Below are 21,598 nucleotides of genomic sequence, written 5' to 3'. Positions count from 1 at the left end.
AAGCTCCGCAGAGGAGACCTACCATGCCGATTCGGGCTTCACGGATATCTTCTATACGCAGTCGGCTGAGTAGGCTCGACGCTCGACAGCGCTTGGAGGCTTTTGACTACTCCTTCACACCGCTTTTTGGAGCGGAGGGCCCCCATGAGCCAGCACCCATCAGAGTGCATGTGGTGATACCTCCAGCCCGAGGGAAGGAGGCACTTGATTCAGCGATGGCCTTCTCCTTCCCTCTTTGCAGCACTAGTGACCGGGAGTGGACTCTGGATCTCGCTCTTAGCATTCTGAAGACTCAGGCAGTTGAGTTTTCTCACCATGTGAGCGATCTAGAGGTGACAGACGTCATAGGCCAACTCTGGGAGCTGGCTCACTTCTTTGATTCCGGGAGTGCAGATGCCTCCAGGGTTCGCCACTTAGCGGTTCGCATAGTGGCAGACCTAGCACGCGACCCTGGATATGTATGTATACACGAGGTTGCTCTCTCTGAGCGGGAGGCAGTCGCCATGGGACACAGCCACTGGCGCCTGATCCGAGATTCTTGCAGCACACCAGGTGGGCAGATTCGTAGCCGCTCGGATGGGGACTATTCTCCATCCAAGTCGCTTTGCGAAGGCCCGCCGTATGGCTGAGACAGCCTCCACCTCAGCAGGTCATCCATGAGGATCATCTCATGGAATGTACAGGGCTTTGGCGGCACACACTATGTACGCTATCGTCGATGCTTGAGGCAGGAGCTTCAGAGATGCTTGGTTGGGGGCAGTACTGATATTCTGATGATGCAGGAGCACCATTTGAGTGAGAGCAGCATTCGGAGATATGGTTCCGTGATGCTTGGCAGATGGGACACATTTTGGTCTGCAGGGTTTGGCCCCTTGGGTGGGCAGGGAGGAGTATGTATGGTCATTGCAGATGCATGGCGGCAGGCCATTGTGGATCGCGGGGTCATTGTGCCAGGTAGAGCACAGTATGTTATTCTGAGGATGCATGATGAGCTCTTTGGCGTGCTCAATGTCTATGCGCCTAACCGTGCTAGTGCCAGAGCAGAGTTCTGGACCCTTGTTACAGATGCAATGCCCGAGGCCGCACATTGGTGTGTCGGAGGAGGCTTCAACATGCTTGAGGACCCGGCAGATAGGGTGGGAGGCAGTCATGTTACCGTGCACGGCACGGAGCTTGCAGCTTGGGAGCGATTTTGCATGACACTGCGGATTACTGATGCATGGCAGCATGAGGCTTTCTCTCGCTCTCAGGATAGTCTTAGGTTTTCTCGGTCGGATCGCCGACAGGGAGGGACTAATCTATCACGGATTGATCGCTTCTATGTGGGCGACAGGTTCGTGGAGCGTGGGGGCTCCGTTGGCATTCTCGCTGGCACTTCTTTTTCCGACCATGCGCCAATTATTTTGACACTTGCGGAGGGGGCTAGGGAGACCAGCTTGAAGTTGAGGATCCCAGAGAGGATACTCACAGATTCCAGTCTTTCTGAGGACATTGAGAGGATATGGCATGATAGCCACAGCTCTGACCTGGATGCAGCAGGCCAGTGTGCCCAGGGACTCATTGAGCTCAGCTCTTTTTTGCACGCTGTAGCCTTGACACGGCTAGGAGAAACACGAGAGCGGGAGCGCCGCTTGAGGCGTAGCCTTGCTTCACTCCAGCGCCTTCAGGAGCAGCAGCCTACATGTGAGTGGGTGGCGTCCCAGCTGAGCCAGGCATGCCAGGAAGTTAGAGAGGCAGAGGAGCAGAGACATGAGTTCTACTATCATTGCCAGGCCTCACAGTGGACGCAGCTTGGTGATAGAGTGACTGGGGAGTTTTTTGAGATTACCGGACCCTGCCATGCTCGAGCAGGTGTACGCCAGCTCAGGAGACAGGACGGCTCGTTAGCCACTGAGCCCGAGGAGATTAGAGCCATTGCCACTGAGTTCTATAGAGACCTGCTCTTAGTGGAGCCAGCCACGGAGGCACGTGACGCTTGCAGGCAGACTGTGTGGGCCCATGTACAGAGGAGGGTCACAGATCGTATGCGCACAGTTCTAGGTGAGCCTCTTTCAGAGGATGAGCTGGTTGAGGCTTTGAGGGTCCTTCCGCGCCATAGTTGCCCTGGGGAGGACGGTTTGACGCCAGCCTTTTTTATGCGTTATTGGGACATTTTGGGGCGAGGCCTCCGCAGGGGCTTTCAGTATGTTTTGGACACTAGGGTGATGCCACAGAGCTTTTCAGAGGGCTTGATCTTTCTTATCCCCAAGGGGGAGGGAGTGTCTGATGATATTCGGTAGTGGACACCTATTACGATCCTCAATACTGTCTACAAGGTCCTGGCCAAGGCCTTGAGTTTGAGGATCCAGCCCTTGGGGAGTTGATTCATGCTACCCAGACAGGATTCGTCAAGGAGCGCAGTATCCTTGACAACATTTTCACCTTCTGGGAGGCGACGGCCCGAGCTAGATTTCTCGACGAGGACCTGGTCGCTCATTATGCTTCTTGACTTTGAGAAGGCATACGATAGAGCCGATTGGGGTTTCCTAGAGGGCACTATGCTTCGCCTAGGTTTTGAGCCAATCTAGATTCGAGGGGTGGCGGCTCTATATTCCACAGCTCGTAGCCAGGTGTGCTGATTGCAGGAGGACGGGTCGAGTTTTGAGTTGACCAGATCAGTCCGTCAGGGATGCCCTCTCGCCCCGTTTCTTTTTCTCTTCTTTGCTGAGGCCATGAGTATGTATCTGACAGTAGAGGAGGTTGGTTTGAGAGGACTCCAGCTCCCAGTCCGAGGAGAGGACCTGCTCGATTCTGAGTTTGCTGATGACACGGGATTATTTTTGCATGGCCAGGAGACCAATCTTCAGAGGGCAGAGCAGTCGCTTCAGGTTTTTGGGACAGCTTCGGGAGCATTGATCAATTGGCGCAAGACAGTGGCCTTTTGGATCAGTAGCGCTCCCCGGGTTTCAGATGGATTCCTCCTGGCACAGCAGTGCGGTATTTGGGATGCCAAATTGGACTTGATTTGTCACCTGAGCAGCAGATCGCCTCGCTTCTTCTGAGTATTCGGAAGAAGCTTTTGTATTGGAGTACAGCTCGGCTATCCTTGGCTGGGAGGGGGGTGGTGACAAATCAGGTGCTTTTAGCGACCATGTGGTACATCACGTCTTGCTGGATCTTCTCGAGCTCTTGCATCAGCCAGGTACAGAGGCTGAGCCCAGGGAGGCTTGGGCATTCTAGATCCAGTTGATCAGAGTAGAGCCTTATTGGGGAAGCTTATTGTTCGGGGGCTGCTTCCAGGCGCTGAGCCTTGGAAGGAGCTTCTTTTTTAGTGACTGCAGGCTAGGGCTCCTCCAGCAGTGGGCACTTGGGCACCAGAGATACGATGGATCTTCATAGAGATGAGGAGGACAAGCCTCAGTAGAGGATGGGAGGACAGATTTGCCTTGAGCATCCTGCGAGCTTGGGAGCTGCTGAGACCGGGGCTTTCTCAAGGACCACCTACTTGTGATGAGGAGCGGGCCAGGCAGCCGCTCATATGGAGCCCCGCGGTACGCACTGAGCAGGGTCATATGCTGGGCTCTCGGCCTCGTCTAGCCTGGGGACCATTGGCGGCAGGCCTAGCACGTTGTTTTGGAGACTGGCAGGCCTTTTGCAGTCTCCCAGAGGAGGTCCAGGTGGAGAGGCTGAGTCACTTCAGAGGGGGGCTGATTATGCAGGATGACATTCAGGAGGCACTCACTGAGGAGTGGTTCACGCCTTTCGAGCCAGCGGCCCCACGATGGATGGGAGCCTTTACACAGTTGGAGATCCTGATTGCTGTCAGAGCTTGCACTGAGGATGGTAGATGCCTCTACTATGAGATCCAGGATGAGGACAGACTTCAGAGAGTGGAGGCGGAGTCGCCTTTGGTTGCAGAGTGCATCTTTCAGACGATACAGGTAGTGGCCGCCGCTTCTCGGAAGTGGCATATTGGCCCAGACCCTGCAGATGTGGATTCTGATTGGCGCATTTGGGCATATGATGCGCGCCCTTTGGCCCGGCTCCAGTGGGACGCTGGCGAGTACGAGTGGCATGATCCTTATGCGTCCCCCGAGGCCACAGATATTTCCTTTTTCCAGTACACTGTTGGGTTGGGGAGGCATATTCTAACTGCGAGGAGGATGGTCTCTCCAGCCGCAGCGGAGCATTGGCGGCTACAGGGACTCTCACAGGAGTTCCTGGAGGATTTTTGGGCCAAGCTCTGGGCTAGTCGACAGGCACGCAGGATCTCGACTTTTCAGTGGCTGGCTGCCCACAGGGGCTCTGCAGTTGGCACCTGGCTTGTCTACAGTAGTCTTCCGGCGGCCTGTGTCCGATGCGGCCACCCTTTGGAGACACAGAGACACTATCTATGGGACTGTCCACAGGCGCAGCAGATTTGGCTGAGGATGCTGCGCATTTTGGTCCCCCCCCTCTCCAGAGGGCATGTATACGTGGGGTGCCGCTGCTTGGTCGACATCGTCAGGGCCTGCTCTAGGATACGAGACGGAGCAGGACAGCCAGGCTATCAGATTCATTAGGGGCCAGCCTCGCCTTGTTCCTTCACCGGACTTCTCGTCCGCCGTCTCGACACAGGAGAGGGATCTACGATGGAAGCTCCTCAGCAGCCTCACCATCTGGTTCACCTAGAGAGCCCGGTGTTTCAGGGCCTTTGAGGGGAGACTGGAGCCACCAGCAGAGACTGTTCGGGGGATTTGGCAGGAGCTAATCCACACCGTGGGCAGACAGTATGACCGCATTCGGGGCAACTCGGATGCGGCGATCTTGCGGCGCCAGGCCTTCCACACCACTTGGCGCAGCAGCCCCTTCTATACACTACATGCGGGAGCCCCCCGCTGGCATTACAGGCCACCTGTTTGGCTTTTCCCCCCTCCTATTGTATGATATAGCTCTAAGTTTTTTGTACAGATCTTTGTACCCTTTTTGCACCTAGGGAGAGTCTCCCTAGCTGCCTTGATTGGATCTCTGCTCTGCCTTATTATGAGCAAGAGAGGTTTTTTGTACCCCACTGGGCGGTTTTTTTTTAAACTAATGAAAGGATCTTTTCTCGGAAAAAAAAAAGTACAATGGCTAGAAATCATAATAAATGATTAAATACCCTTGCCTTCAGTATTTCTTCGCAACGGAAGCCTCCAAAACAGTCCCCAACAACCGATATTCTTCATGGGCAACCTTCAAGAGAGAGAGAAAGAGAGTAGCCATCATTAGGGCAGCCTTCAACGGTGGTAGAGGCTAGTGTGCAGCAAGAGAGCCTCCATTAATGAAGAGAGAGGGCTCCAATTTATAGATTTGGGCCTCCCATGAGCTAAAATGGCAAGAGAAGGCTACGATGACAAGTGGAGAGCCACAAGCTGAAGTGACGAGTGTGAGGCCACTTGTCTCACTTTGATCCACTTTCTAACAAATGTCAGGCCACTTGTCTCACTTTGGTCCACCTCCTTGCCACATGTCCCAATCTAAGAGCTGGGTCAGGTCACTTGTCTCACTTTGGTCAGGCCACTTGTCTCACTTTGGTCCACCTCCTTGCCACATGTCCCAATCTAAGAGCTGGGTCCTTCCATAAACTTTATCTCTAAAAATATCCCAACTGGTAGACATTCTGTCATAGGCACTTTGCCAACTCTTGGTATCTCCTCAATTCCAGATGTAATGACGCGAACAGAATTTCCATCGGAGTCGGGCCAAAAATAGCAACTCTCCTAAATTTTAGGAGTGTGGTCCTTTGTATTCTAGGATAATCCCGCATTCCCAAAGCTTGTACTCTCCAAATATTTAGACATCCTAGAGTCCACCAGACTCCTTTCATACTAGGAAATGTCCAGGCTAGTGACAGAAGATGTTTCAAGAGAGACAGCCTGGTACTCCGATTACTACACCTGAGGAATGGCATACTTATGCTAGAGAGCTATATGATGCACCAAGACAGCCCCCCACCCCCCCTCCACTGGGAGCTAGACCAACTAGCAGCACCTTTTTTACTATGCGGATGGTGCTAGATGTGATAGACAGGTTACAGAATGGAAAGGCACAGGATATGCAGAGGGGTTTCCGGCTGAGTGGACGATGCACACTATTGTGCCGATCCATAAAGCGGGAGATGTACTAGACCCCGGGAACTACAGGACCATCATGATTGGCCATATATTGGCCAAACTATACGGGGCAGTTTTGGAGGCAGCGCTGAGCACTCATGCAGAGGTTGGGGGATTGAGAGCAGCAGGCCAGGCAAGCTTCTGTCGAGCCTTCTCGACCATCGACCACATTTTTACATTGAGGTACCTCATTGATCAGGCCAAGGCACGGAGGCAACCGCTCTATTGTTGCTCTGTGGATTTCCGCAAGGCATTTGATACTGTGCCCAGAGAGCGCCTCTTTCGGCGACTACAGACACTAGGCATACCTTCAGACATGATGTGGGACATATATAGGCTGTATGAGCAGGTCTCTGGGAGAGTCCGATGCCCAGGAGGCTTGTCCGACACTATTGCTAGCACCATTGGTTGTGAAGCAGGGGTGCCCGCTCTCCCCCACACTCTTTGGGCTCTATATTGATGAGGTGGTCGATTACATCACACAGGGAGGAGGCTCTGGGGTTGAGCTATCAGGTATTACTGTCCATGTTATGCTTTATGCTGATGACATCGTCTTGGTATCCGACACGCAGGTTGGGCTTCAAAGAGACCTTGTGGGTCTTGATGACTTCTGCGCACAGCAAGGGCTCACAGTGAACCTTGGGAAAACCAAGGTTATGATCTTCCACACTTCACCCGCAGTCAGGAGCCACACTACTCTCACATTAGCAGGAGGGCGGGTCGAGGTGGTGAGCTCTTATGTTTACCTTGGCATCACATTTACTAGCTCAGCTGGATGCTTCTCCATGGCTCAGGCAATCTGAGACAGAGTGACCCGGGGGTATGCAGCTCTTGCTGGCCTTGAGCGTTAGTGTCATCACGCACATTTTCAGGAACCCCACACAAAGGGGTGGCTCTTTGATACGTTAGTGACACCAGCCTTGATGTATGCAGCAGCGGTTTGGGCACCAGGGCTTGCAGCCTCCACATGGGTACAACTGGAGAGACCACAGATCTTGATGCTCTCGAGGATGATACACAGCAAACCATTCGTCCCGCACGACATTGTTCAAGCTGAGTTTGCTGCACCACCTATGACAATGGAGGCATTGTTCCAGACGGGAGATGCCCACGGAGAGATTATCCCGCCAAGCTTTTGAGGCATCCAGACAGCTAACCGAGGCTGGACACACTGGATCTTGGTATGCACACATGCTACAGTGGTTCTCACATCATGGAATAGACATTGAGCGGTTGCCACCTTTTCAGTATGATCAGTCTGCTCCACGGGGTTACCTCTCTCTCAATGAGAGGAACAGAGTGATGAGACAGGACGTATGGCAGCACTACATATAGGAGACATGGACAGCACCAGAGAGCCCACTACCACCGAAGATGCTGTATTACAGAGACCACTTTATGAGCATCTCAGGTGATGGGTTTATACATCGACCGCGGTACATGGATGTATACATGCCACACAGCTCTCGCGTTGCTATTGGACAGCTACGAGTCTCATCACATCAGCTAGAGATAGAGGCTTGGAGAGCGGCACGGGTTCCCAGAGCTGAGCGGATATGCAGATTGTGCCACGAGGAGGTGGAGACTGAGGATCACTTTGTATGTAGATGTAGAGCCCACCAGGGGGTCAGAGCACTCTTCACTACATCAGTTTGATGGAGGCCTCGGACCAGCGACAGCTTGGCAGACTACTACTAGAGCTTCATAGTTCTCGAGAGAGACTTCTCCAGACACCCGCTCCCACTAGGGGTGGGAGACAGTCCTAGCTCACAGATTTCTTCCAGAGAGCTATGCCAGTGCCAGCTGATGTACCACGTGGGGTGACCGCACAGAGAGTAGAGGAATTGAGAGCCAGGAGGAGACCTAGACAGACTGGACATAGAGCACCCCGACTCCGTCACCGAGAGATAGCAGCTATCCGAATGAGACACTAGATGGAGACACAGGAGAGGCTAGCTCCCTTTCATTCAGACTCAGGGTACATGTTCACGCCATTCACAGCCTCAGCATCGGCGATGTATGATATCTTATATCCCTCTTATGGCACTGGATGGAGTTAGACATAGATCTGCATAGCATGCTTGTACTACCCCTTCAGCATATAGAGATGCATCTTGCCTTAGCACTCCATCCACATCCCCACCCCCCCTTATATTGTTTCTATATGGGCACACTTTTTCTTTTCTTTCTTTTCTTCCAATGACCGGAAGAACACAGTTGTATTATTTTTTGTCTCATAGGCCGACTTTGGCCTCTCGTAGACGTTAATATATCTTTCTTTCTTTCTCTCTCTCTCTCTCCCTGCGCCAGCCCCCTCTGTGGCGCCCCTCCCGCCAGCCCCTCGCCCCCCTCTGCGCTAGCCCCCCCCCCTCTCTCTGCCCTGCCCCCCTTCGCCCCTGCGCCGCATCTCTCTCTCTCTCTTCGCCTTCTGCCGCCCTGCCCCCCTTCGCTTCTGCGCTGCCTTGCCCCCCCCCTTCGCTTTCTGCGCCGCCCCGCCCTTCCCTGCTCTCTCTCTCCCCCTCTCCCTTTTCGCTGTTCGGCCGCCTCTCTTTCCCACCTAGGCTGGCCCGTCTCTTCGCTTTCTGCGCCGCCCCGCCCTTCCCTGCTCTCTCTCTCTCTCTCTCTCTCTCTCTCTCTCTCTCTCTCTCTCTCCTTTTCGCTGTTCGGCCGCCTCTCTTTCCCACATGGGCTGGCCCGTCCGTTTGCGCTTGTTTTCCCACACCCCCTTCCTCAGGCCCCCAAGGCACCAACATAACTCTCTCTCTCTCTGCTGAATCTCCTCTTTTTCCCTTTCCCCTACATGACTTGAACCCCCCCCCCTCCCTGTTGCTGCTGTTTCGCGCTGGTGTCATGGATTAATTTTCAATCCATTGGCTGTGGGAAGTTCTGCAAAAAGTCATGGCCAAGACCGGGTTTAAAGAGGAGCTCATGAAGGTGGAGGACAAGCTCGGCACAATTATCAAAGAAAACAAGAAGATGGTCGACTCTCCCGCTACCGCAATCATAAACCGCCTCTCCAAACTCGAGAAGGGATTTGACAAAATCCAAGAACTCGATGAGAGATCTTCCAAGCAAGAGGCTGAGATTTCAGCCTTAAAGGAGAAACTCGTGGAGGCCACTTTGCATGCTAAGAGTCAAGCGGCTGAAATCTCAGCCCTCAAAAAGGAGTTGGAAGCCACTTCAAAAAGCAAGCTTGAGGATGGAAAATTTCAGCCCTCCTTTATTGAAGAGCTAAATACCATCAAGGAACAAATGAGGATCATTCGAGAGGAGGAGGAGCAACATAAAGAGAAGACATCTTCATGGGTGGAGGTGATCACAAACACACAAAAGAAGATGGACGAGGCGGAGAAATGGATCGAGGTCGCCAAGAAAGGGAAAGGTAAAGAATCGCCACCCATCCCCACTCCCACAATCATCAACATGACCCTTGAAGAGAAGCAAAAGAGGAAGACCCGGGCCTTACATGTACGAGTGTCCGGTCTAAAAGACCGTGATGATGCGGAAGGGGAAACCAAGGAGCTCTTCTCTATGATGGGCATTAAAGCCACACACACAAAGGCATGGAGAGTGGAAAAGATGAGAGAAGGTAGTGGCGAATCTTCTAAGGAGAGAGCACTTATCATTCGTTTCCCCTCCATGGAAGCGAAGGACTTCTTGAAGAGACGTCCTACACTCAAGAAGACGGAAATATTTCTTGGAGATGACCTCACACTCTCGCAACTTGCCCACATGAAAGAAGTTATGCCAGAGATAAGGGCAGCCCGAGAGAAAGGGAAAGTGGCCTTCTATAGAGATGGTAGAGTGGTGATTATGGAGAGGCGCTCTTCATGACGGCGCGAGACCTATAGAACTACACTCAAAGTTGCTACTTGGAACTGTAATGGTGTTGAAAATACAAGTGAATAGGGTGTGTGCGGGAACAAGCCCTTGGTTAGAGGCTGTAAAAGAGAATGAGTAAATGTGAAAGAACCTGTGAAAAGGTGAGAAGAATCTACTCGGAGAGAATAAAGGGTAGCATGAGAAGATTTAGGAAGTGTGGAGATATTCTGGGAAGTGTGGAGTTATTCAAGGAGATATTCTGGGAAAAGAGAAGAGGTGGAGAGAATCAAGCACGAGGTGGAGATATTCTGGGAGTGAATCATGGAGAAATCAATGGGATTTGATGCTTGATGTAAACTCCATAAATTGAGACATAGCCCTAATGAGAATTTGCTGGTTTTTGAGTATCCATGCCTACATTAATCTATTTGCTAATTACCCACTAATTACGTCTTAATTATTTGCTAATCACTTTGTTAATGATGTTAATTCTAGTGTTTGATCCACCATAGCTCATCACAATGCTCAAATTTCAACATGGTATCAAAGCCATGCCTAGAATCCATCAGGTTTATAAGCCCATTAGTTAATTAATCAAGATTAGTAGATAATTAGAAAATAATCCAAATTTTAGTTATTTTTCACTTCATCCCTTCACCCCCAGCCAGTGGAGGATCTCATTCATCTTGCACACATAAAATTAGGACAAACCCTTCTAGCACATGGTAGCCACTTCAATGCTCTTCAAGCCTATCCAAACAAAAGCGCAAACCGTCAAGCGATGAGGGAGAAATCGCAGATTTACTGGGCGCCGTTTTTCTGAGCTGATTTGGTGATTTCTACTTCCACAGATCAAAGGTCTCTAATTCCTCTTAGCCCAAGGTGTATTCAAGCATTCTCTACAAGCTGGTGAAGACAGAATTCAGTTTCATCAAGTCTACATTGAGATCCAAGCTCTTCATCAAATCTACAGGTGACTTTGGTAAAACAGAGATTAAGCTTTCAATATTTGGTCAAATCTTGTGTTTCTTGGCTTAATCCTCTACTAGACTCATTGCTATTGATGCCTTTGAAAGCATTTGAGCTCATTTAAAGTGGAAGGCACCAGATCTGGACTCCCCGCATACTCTATTTTTTGCACACAAAACAGAGCATTAATTTGCTAATCAGTGATTAATCAATGCTAATCAGTGATTAATCAATGATTAATCAATGATTAATCAATGCTAATCACTGTATTTTGGTACAATTGAGGGTTCAAATTAACCATTAGGTATCTGATACAGATCCCTATAGCTTCAGATTGTAAATCGGAGTTGGTTTGATACTCCAACCATCCCGTACAAATTGGTTACCCTTGATTTAGTGTAATTTTTGGTGATTTTATGCTGATAAATTTGTTGTAATCATCTATTAAACACCAGATTGAGTTGTAAAAGGGTAGACACTGCCCTTGAATCTTGAAATTGGATCAAGAGGTAAGACCCCCTTCACATCACCATGAGTTCAGCACAGAAAATAGCCAAATTTAATGGGAAACAGTTTTATACATGGCAGACAAAAACCATGTATTTGCTGATAAGGAAAAATCTGTGGGGATTAGTTGAAGGGAGAGATAAATGCCCAGAGAGAGGAGAAAATGAGTGGAAGAGCGGGAATGAAAAAGCATTGGGACTTATTGCACTCAGTTTAAATGATGAAATCATTCATCACATGACAGGGATACAATGGGCAAAAGATGCATGGGATGAACTCAATAAATTATTTGGTACACAAGCAAAAAATTCAAAGATAAATCTGTTAATGCAATTCTACAAATTGGACATGAAGGAAAGTGAACCTTTAATCACACACTTGAACAAATATAAAAGCATTAAGCAACAGCTGACAGCCATTGGCAAAAAGGTCGAAGATGATGAGACACTAGTAGTGCTTCAAGCAGCTCTACTAGAGCAAGAGAGCAGAGGCAAAGAGAAGAAAGGGCTCGACTCAACAGCAGGAGAGGAAAAAGCATTCTTCACCCGAGGAGGATTCTCTCGAGGACGAGGACGAGGAAGAGGCAGAGAAGGAGGAAGGACCTTCACTTGCCACAAATGTGGAAAGCCAGGACACATGGCGAGAGACTGCTACAGCAAACCCAGTGGAGAAGGAACGACATCGGCAAACTTCATGGAGGCTCCAAAGGAAGTGGAGTCGGATCATCTTTTCTGAGAGAGAGAGAGAGCGAGAGAGAGACCCCACAACCCAATGTAACCTGCCCCAACGAAGTAAAACCACCTCTGAGCCACCGATGATGTAGGCCACGTGGTAGATGTATGTGTGAGCACTTTAGTCAAGGTCGCAGGCACTTATAGTAGCCTTGGACACATAGAGAGAGAGAGTGTCAAGGACTATGGAGTTTAGGGACTTGAGGCACTGGTCGCGGGCTATCAAGTAAGAGAGAAACTTGGTATAGGGTCCAGGAGTGCTAGAGATTATTCACTTGAGGGGAGGTGTTGAAAATACAAGTGAATAGGATGTGTGCAGGAACAAGCCCTTGGTTAGAGGCTATAAAAGAGAATGAGTAAATGTGAAAGAACCTGTGAAAAGGTGAGAAGAATCTACTGGGAGAGAATAAAGAGTAGCATGAGAAGATTTAGGAAGTGTGGAGATATTCTAAGGTGGAGAGAATCAAGCAAGAGGTGGAGATATTCTAGGAGTGAATCATGGAGAAATCAATGGGATTTGATGCTTGATGTAAACTCTATAAATTGAGGCATAGCCCTAATGAGAATTTGCTGGTTTTTGAGTTTCCATGCCTACATTAATCTATTTGCTAATTACCCACTGATTACGTCTTAATTATTTGCTAATCACTTTGTTAATGATGTTGATTCTAGTGTTTGATCCACCATAGCTCATCACAATGCTCAAATTTCAACAAATGGATCTCTATGCCTTGATGTAGGGGCTTTTGAGGATAGTTTCACTGGGAGGAACATCATCTTCTACCTTGAGACGCATCAGGCTCCTGGACAGTCCATGCCACATGTTAGTGGATACCGATGGGAGACAGCTTGTAGACAGGAGACTCGTTCAGAGCATAGAGGACGGGGCTCAGCAGGAGTGGCAGTATTGTTTAGAGAGGAGCTACAGCCACTCATACATATAGTCCGCAGAGATGAGCAGGCTAGGTACATGTGGGTTAGATTGAGGGCAGAGACGGGTAGATATCTCTACATTGCTATATGCTATTTTGCTCCTAGTACATCAATGTATGCATCACCTAGCGGGCAGTCTCCCTTTTCTATTTTGGATGATGACATTTTGGAGTTCTTCAAGGATGGTGACATCATTCTCCTTGCTAGGACCGCCCATAACCAGACAGTATTTTATGATACCTCAGAGGAGATGTTGAGGAAGCTTGATGTTAGGGATATGGGCCTATCTAGACCCTCACAGGATGAGGAACATAGAGTGTATGGGCGGTATTTGATAGACATGGGGACTGCACATGGATTGGCCATCCCGAATGGCCTACAGAGATTCCCGACATCGGGCGGTTTCACTAGCTTTCCACATAGGCATGGTGCTACTACAGTGGACTATGTTATGGCTCAGCCCAATCTCATTCCCTCTTTTCAGGATTTTATGGTAGGCACTAGGCTGGTTGGAATAGCAGTGGATCATGCTATCTTGTCCTTCACTCTCACATTTCAGTTCAGCACAGCTCCATTGGGACAGGTCTCCACACATACTCGTTATAACTTTACGAGGGAGACTGACACCGTGTACACGGATGAGATATACAGACCGTTATGTGCCGAGGAGCCGGGACAGCCATTAGATGAGCTCACTCAGATATTGATAGAGACGCTTCATGCTACAGCATCAGAGGCATATCCCCATAGTCAACCTACACGGAGACGATCTGGGAACATGCCCCAGAACAGTTGGTATGATGAGGAGTGCAGAGAGATGAGGATCACATTACAGAGAGAGGTGCTTATGGGTGTTACCACTCACAGAGAGTCACGGATTACCTTCCGGCACCTAGTGTGACGGAAGAACAGGGCTTATCTTGCTCAGTTAGAGAGGGATTTGTATCAGTTATTTATGAGTCAGGACTCAAGCGAGGCATGGAGACTATTCCATGAGCATTCACCATCACCAGCAATTACCTCCACAGAAATTTGGGGTGAGTATGCAGCATCCCTCTATACAGCAGCAGGACAGCTGCCCCTGCCACACCCATCGGAGCCATGTAGAGAGACCTGTGCTTTCTTTACTGCTGAGATGGTAAGGAAAGCTATTGACAGGACAAGGACTGGGAGAGCATATGATCATGATGGTTTGGTAGCAAAACACTCTATTCATGCCAGAGATTTGCTTGCACAGCTTATTGCTATGATGTTTAACCGAGCCATGTGTGAGGGTTTTCCTGAGACTTGGAATATGTCCACGATTGTGCCTATCTTCAAGTCAGGGGATCCCATGCTTCCTGGGAATTATTGTACCATCATGATTGGTTACACATTGGCTAGATTATATGCATCTATTCTTGAGCAAGAGTTGAGTAGATGGGCAAAGACAGAGGGCATACGTGCATCAGGGCAAGCAGGGTTCAGGAGAGGTTTCTCCACTCTTGACCATATCTTGACACTCAGAGCTATTATTGAGGAGGGCAGATTATATGGCAGGAGGATTTATCGTTGCTTTGTGGATTTCCGCAAAGCTTTTGACACAGTACCGAGAGCCAGACTGATGCGCAGACTACAAGAGATGGGAGCGGCCACAGAGCTGATTTGGGGAATCATGGCTTTATACAGGACAGTTGTGGGGCAGGTACGTCCTACTCAGGGTATATCTGAGATGGTTCACTCCACTATTGGGGTGAAACAGGGCTGCCCCCTTTCTCCCACCTTATTTGGGATGTACGTGGATGAGGTTTCAGACTATTTAGAGCGGGAGGGTGACAGAGGAGCACAGCTAGCAGGGACATGGATTCCGCTGTTATTGTATGCTGATGATATTGTGCTGATGATCTCAAATTCTCCACAGGGGATGCAGCCTCATTTGGATGCATTGCACACGTTTGCACAGGACAGTGGATTGTCTGTTAGCCTTGGTAAAACCAAGGTGATGGTGTTTAACACCACAGCACAGTGGGTTAGGAGGTCAGTACCCACCCTTACATATGGTCAGGAGACAGTGGAGTATACAGATGCATATACTTACCTTGGTGTGGTTTTCAGTGGCCCACTATTTTCCTTGAGGAGAGCAGCGGAGACCAGATTGACCAGAGCTTATGCAGCATTGGGGAGACTAGAGAGGATGAGTTCGCAGGTTAAGTTTCAGGAACCTCGAACAAAGCTCTGGCTCTTTGACACTTTGGTCACTTCAGCCATGCTGTATGGAGTGGAGATATGGGGACCCTCAGTGGATCACCACAGCCGAGCTGGTAGCACTGATGGATGGAGACGTATGGAGAGGCCCTTGGTTTCTGTGATTTCCCGGATGATTAGGGCCAAGGCCTCCATACCACATGATATTATCCGTGCAGAGATGGCTGCCCCCCCATTGGTAGTAGAGGCACTCACTCGATCAGTCTCCTTTATACATAGCACTTGGGCTCTCCCTAGAGACAGATATGTTCGCTTAGCCCTGGAGTCTTCACGACAGTTGGCATCACATGGAGACGGATCATGTTGGTATGCACAGATGACAGCTTGGTTCCAGCTGCATGGCTTTAGTATGGACAGGCTACCTCCATTCAGTACTCCCTAGATGCACCCTCCCTCTCTCTCACACGGGCAAAGATTACCAGACTTATCACGCAGGACTTGATTCAGCTGGACACTAGGAGGACATGGATACAGCCGACACACGAGCTTGGTACGAAGATGGTTTTCTATAGAGACCATCTTCTCCAGCTCACGCAGGATGGGTTTAAGATTAGACCCAGCTACATGGATACTCATCTTTCTCATGGGGTACGGTGTGCTATTAGTGAGATGCGCACATCCTCACACCAGCTAGAGATTGAGACTGGCAGATTCAGAGGAGTACCAACTGAGGCCAGGATTTGTCAGCTGTGCCAAATGGAGCCAGAGACAGAGTTACATTACATATGTCACTGTCCAGTATATTATGAGATACGAGACCGTTTTCACCGCCTGTTTAGAGAGGGTTTCGGACCACTTTCTAGAGTCATGAGATACCAGGATCAGAGATGCCTCGGATTATACTTACTGGAGCTTCGTAGACATAGAGAGGGTCTCTTGAGAGGGAGGGTATCAGAGAGGGAGAGACCCCACAATCCAATGTAACCTGCCCCAACAAAGTAAAACCACCTCTGAGCCACCGATGATGTAGGCCACGTGGTAGATGTATGTGTGAGAACTTTAGTCAAGGTCGCGGGCACTTATAGTAGCCTTGGACACATAGAGAGAGAAAGTGTCAAGGACTATGGAGTTTAGGGACTTGAGGCACTGGTCGCAGACTGTCAAGTAAGAGAGAAACTTGATACAGGGTCCAGGTGTGCTAAGATAACTTGAGGGGAGGAATAGATACTAGTCGCGGGCTACCAAGTAAGGGGAGGCAAACTTGGTATAGGGTCTAGGTGTGCTAGGATTATTCACTTGAGGGGAGGTGTTGAAAATACAAGTGAATAGGGTGTGTGCGGGAACAAGCCCTTGGTTAGAGGCTGTAAAAGAGGATGTGTAAATGTGAAAGAACCTGTGAAAAGGTGAGAAGAATCTACTGGAAGAGAATAAAGGGTAGCATGAGAAGATTTAGGAAGTGTGGAGATATTCTGGGAAGTGAGGAGATATTCTCGGAGATATTCTGGGAAAAGTGAAGAGGTGGAGAGAATCAGGGAAAAGAGATGGAGTGAATCATGGAGAAATCAGTGGGATTAGATGCTTGATGTAAACTCTATAAATTGAGGCATAGCACTAATGAGAATTTGCTGGTTTTTGAGTATCCATGCCTACATTAATCTATTTGCTAATTATTCAGTAATTACGTAATCACTTTGTTAATGATGTTGATTCTAGTGTTTGATCCACCATAGCTCATCATTATGCTCAAATTTCAACAACTATTGGGTTGGTGAGTCAGTTTATGCTTTCGACCAGAGATTGAGCAGTCAGGCCAACAGGCATTGCAGATAGCCCCAGAGTATAGTCGCACCAGAGGTACACTGATTGATCGGGCTATAGAGCTGGGGCGGTCCAGGCGCCCCAAGATGAGAGGCCCATCTCGACATCGGCGGAGACAACAACAGAGGATCACGACCATAGTAGCACGGCATGGGAGACGTCCACTCAGAGTACTCACCATGGAGGACATTGAGGATATCCACCATCGACCGATGAGAGACATCTTTGGATAGTGATGTGTATGATGCTTACCTTTGTTACTGGAGTTTTCCTCCCAGATGTTATCCATTAGGAGCTCCTAGTACCGTACTTTTCCTCATAGTTGTTTCAGTTTCAGTTAGTTGTTTAGTTGTTTTTAGCTTTTCTTACACAGACATTGTATCAGATCCACCAATTGTTGTAACCTTTTTGGTCTCATAGGTCATTTTGGCCTTCTGAAGACGTTAATATATCATTTCATTTCTCCCCCTCCCGCTGCCTGCCCTCTCTCTCTCTCTCTCTCGCTCTCTCTCCCGCTGCTTGCCTGCCCCCCCCCTCCCGCGGCCTGCCCGCTGCCTGTCTACCTGCGCCCCCCTTCACTCTCTCTCCCGCTGCCTGCAGTTTGCCCCCCCCTTTGCTGCCTGTCTACCTGTGCCCCCCCTTCCCGCTGCCTGCCTGCGCCCCCCTTCGCTCTCCCACTGCCTGCCCTTCGCCCCCCCCTCACATTGCCTGCCCTTCGCTCTCTCTCTCTGCCCTCCCCCCGTCTCTCTCTCCTGCGCATCTCTCACTCCCCTCCTCCCCGCCTGTGCGCCCTCTTGCCCGCCTGCACCCCTCCTTTGTCCCCTCTCTCTCTCTCTCTCTCTCTCTCCCCCCCTCCCGCTGCCTGCGCCCCCCTTCGCTCTCTCTCCGGCTGCCTGTCTACCTGCGCCCCCCTTCGCTCTCTCTCCCGCTGGCTGCCTGCGCCCCCCTTCGCTCTCTCCCGCTGCCTGCCCTTCGCCCCCCCCTCACGTTGCCTGCCCTTCGCGCTCTCTCTCTGCCCTTCCCCCGTCTCTCTCTCCTGCGCATATCTCACTCCCCTCCTCCCCGGCTGTGCGCCCTCTTGCCCGCCTGCACCCCGCCCTTTGTCCTCTCTCTCTCTCTCTCTCTCTCTCTCTCTCTCTCTCACTGCGCCCCCTCTCCAGCTGCACCCACCCCTCCCGCTGCCCCCTTCCGGCGCCCACCCCTCCCGCTTCGCTCTGCGCCCACCCCTCCCGCTGCCCCCTTCGCTCTTCGCTCCCCCGCTGCGCCCCCCCCCCCTCCCGCTGCCCCCTTCGCTCTTCGCTCTCCCGCTGCCCCCTTCGCTCTTCGCTCTTCGCTCTCCCGCTGCCCCCCCCACCTCCCGCTGCCCCCTTCGCTCTTCACTCTCCCCTCCCGCTGCCCGCTTCGCTGCCTGCCTACACCCCCCCCTCTCTCTCTCTCCCGCTGCGCCCCCCTCTCCCGCTGCGCCCCCCCCTCCCGCTTCGCTCTGCGCCCACCCCTCCCGCTGCTCCCTTCGCTCTTCGCTCTCCCCTCCCGCTGCCTGCCTGTGCCCCCCATCACGTTGCCCACCCACCCTTGCTCAAGCCCCCAAGGCAGCAGCATAACTCTCTCTCTCTCTCGCTTCTTCCATGGCAACCCGATGAAGACGACCTTTATGGTCACGAACAAGAGGATAACAAATGTGGAAAAGGAAATGAAGGAATGGAAGGCAGAGATGGAGGGATGGTGGAAGGAGAAAGCCAACTTTCTCCAAATGGTATTCAATGAGGGTAAGCGGTGGAAAGAGGAGAAGGAGGACCTCATAGCGGAAGTCAAAGACCTTCACGGGGAAGTCAACACGCTCAAAGGCGTAATTTCAGCTCTTCAGAGGGAGCTTGCAGAGGCCAAGGCAAATGGTGGACTTGAAGAAGGTGAAATTCAGCCATCCATGATAGAAGAGCTCAAGGTTATCAAGGAACAAGTACGGGCAATTAAGGAAGAAGAGAAGCAACATGAAGCAAAGACTTCCTCATGGGTGGAAGTCATCACCAAGACGCAAAAGAAGATGGATGAAGCGGAGAAGTGGATAGAGGTCGCCAAGAAGGGTAAAGGTAAGGAGTTAACAACCCATACACCTACAATCATTAACATGACTTTGGAAGAGGAACAACGAAGACGTACACGTGCTTTGCATGTGAGGATTACCGGCCTTAAAGACAGGGATAAAGTTGAAGAGGAGGTGAAAGAGCTTATGGTGTTGATGGGGATTGATAGTCCGGCACACGCAAAAGCCTGGAGAGTGGGCAAAAAAAGCGGAGGCAACGGGGAAACATCAAAGGAAAGAGCTCTCATACTTCGCTTCCCCTCTATTGAGGCGAAGAAGGAGTTCTTGAAGAGACGACCCACTTTAAAGAATACAGGCATTTTTCTTGGTGATGATCTTACTCTTTCACAGCTTGCACATATGAAGGAAGTGTTGGGGTAAAGGCATAATGCCCACCCTTATAGTGTGTACAAGCCCATAAGTTATAGTACATAGTACACTTAGTACTTTTAATGTACTAAGTGCACTATGTGTACTAGTGCAATATACATGTGTGATAGGGGAGTCACACACTCATGCCTCATGAGTTGACTTATCCCCACAACTCTCTCTCTCTCTCTCCCTTGCTTCTCTGTGTATGTCTCCCACATGAACTCTTAACCTAACCCTAATTCTTCCTTCTCCCACACAACTGGTATCAGAGCTTAGTGATCCCTCCCTCTTCCCTCTTCTCCTTGATAGCTGAACGAGCTGCTTGCTTTGCTGCTGTCATACTACAGCTGTGGCAGAGAGCGCTGAGCAGCTTGCATCAGGGTCACAGCAGCCAGGCGGACAAGGAGTCAGGCGCAGCCAATCAAGCGAAGAAGCAGGCTGCGAACCAGAGCCAGGCGTCCAATGAAGGCGAACATACAAGCTGGCTGCTGGGCGTGAGCGAAAAGGCGAGTGTGGTAACAAAACACGTGTAGCGAGCACTAAGCGAAGGCGGCGTTGGCTACTATAGCGCTACACGGTCGTCGGCTGGTCCACAAAGCACTGCTGGCGGAGACGGCGAAGTGATCGTTGGCGAACAAATGCCAGCCGTAAAGTAGGCGAAGCTGGAGGCGAGCTCGTAGGCGGGTGTGTACACGCAGGCGGAGAAGGCTGCGTACCAGAACCAAGGCTGTCGAGACCCTTTCAAGCCGAGCTTGTGCGATAGCGATTTTTTCAAGGAGGAGGAGGTACGCGCTAGGTTGAAATCGAATTGCTGGAGATTGGATTTGGCTTTAGTGGTGGGAGGCGTAAGCTTCTTCTCGCTTCTGAAACATGGCTACCTGCAATCAAACATTCAACGTGTCTACAATTCACAAGCCCGTGCATCAGCTACAGCTTCAGGAGCAGCAGCATCAGACATGCCCCCCCCTTTCTCCTGCAACAACTAAAATTCATCCAGCAAATTGAAGAAAAATCAGAAAATTACAAGGTATTTGCCTCAATTTTTTTTTGGGATTTGCAATTAAGCAAGTACAATCAACAATTGAGCAGGTACAGGTGTCGAATTGCTCAATTTTTGAGCAAAATTGGCAAAATTGGGTGACATTGGTCACAATCAGGATCAATTTGCAGGACATTGGTCACAATCAGGATCAATTTGCAGGAAATTGGATGTCGAAATTTGGGGATTTTGATGTAATTGTACAATTAAGCACTCATTCATGCTGTATGATGTGAAAAATCGCACATTTGGGCAAAATTGCAGCAAATTGCAGTGCAAATCAAGGGCTTTTGTGCCGATTTGGTTGATTTGCATGCGAGCAATTGCATTTGATGCTGTGGATAATGTGTTGATGCCTTACAAGCACTCAATGTGCCTGTAAATCAAGGGGCTTTCATGTATTTGATGTATATGTGGCCAGGGGAAGCATCGTGAACACTCTGAATGCCTTCATGTGCGTCAATGTACCATGTATGATCAGAAATTGATCTTAAATCAAGGGGCTTTTCAAGTTCGTATGCTTGTTGAGCTTGGCAAAGCAGCAGGCAAGACATTTATGCCTTGAATCCTCAAAATCAGCTTGCAGTCAAGGGGCTTTTGCCCAATTTCTATTCGGGACTGTTGTATGCAGTGTACGGGACTGTAAAAATCTGATTTTCACTCATTTGGACAGCCAGGAGAGCATTTATTGCTACTGTACCTGCTGGTACAGATTTGGCACAGCTTTGTGCATGTTTTGGCATGGCTGTACACTGTTTTGAGTGACCAAAAGGTTCAATTTCAGCTGCTGTACTTGCCGGTACAGGTTTGGTACATCATTGGTGAGCACTTGGTACTGCTGTACAGTACTTTGGAAGGGCAAAAGAGCACATTTAAGGTGCTGTCCAAAATCTGCAGCCACCAGATTTTGGTGTTTTCATCACATAAAGTGGGAGAAAAGTTGCATTCTTGCTTCCGCAGTGGGAGATAAAGCTTGGGAGAAAAACTGTGAGCACTTTGTGTGCTTTTGGTGCAGTGTTTGCACATTTTG

General features: G+C 50.0%; 1 protein-coding gene and 1 pseudogene across 2 annotated transcripts in view; one reads left to right on the top strand and one right to left on the bottom strand.

Annotated features, from left to right (window-relative positions):
- The window catches only part of LOC147612182 (Thioredoxin superfamily protein), a 193,096-nt gene that overhangs the window by 34,585 nt on the left and 136,913 nt on the right, over positions 1-21,598 (bottom strand). The window lies entirely within an intron of this gene.
- Positions 832-20,515, top strand: LOC147612183 (uncharacterized; annotated as a pseudogene).

The sequence above is a fragment of the Cibotium barometz genome, chromosome 46 (genome assembly GCF_041138505.1).
Source record: "Cibotium barometz isolate CiBa-2024 chromosome 46, ASM4113850v1, whole genome shotgun sequence".
NCBI classification, from domain to species: domain Eukaryota; kingdom Viridiplantae; phylum Streptophyta; class Polypodiopsida; order Cyatheales; family Cibotiaceae; genus Cibotium; species Cibotium barometz.
This window is presented reverse-complemented; position numbering and strand designations above follow the sequence as displayed.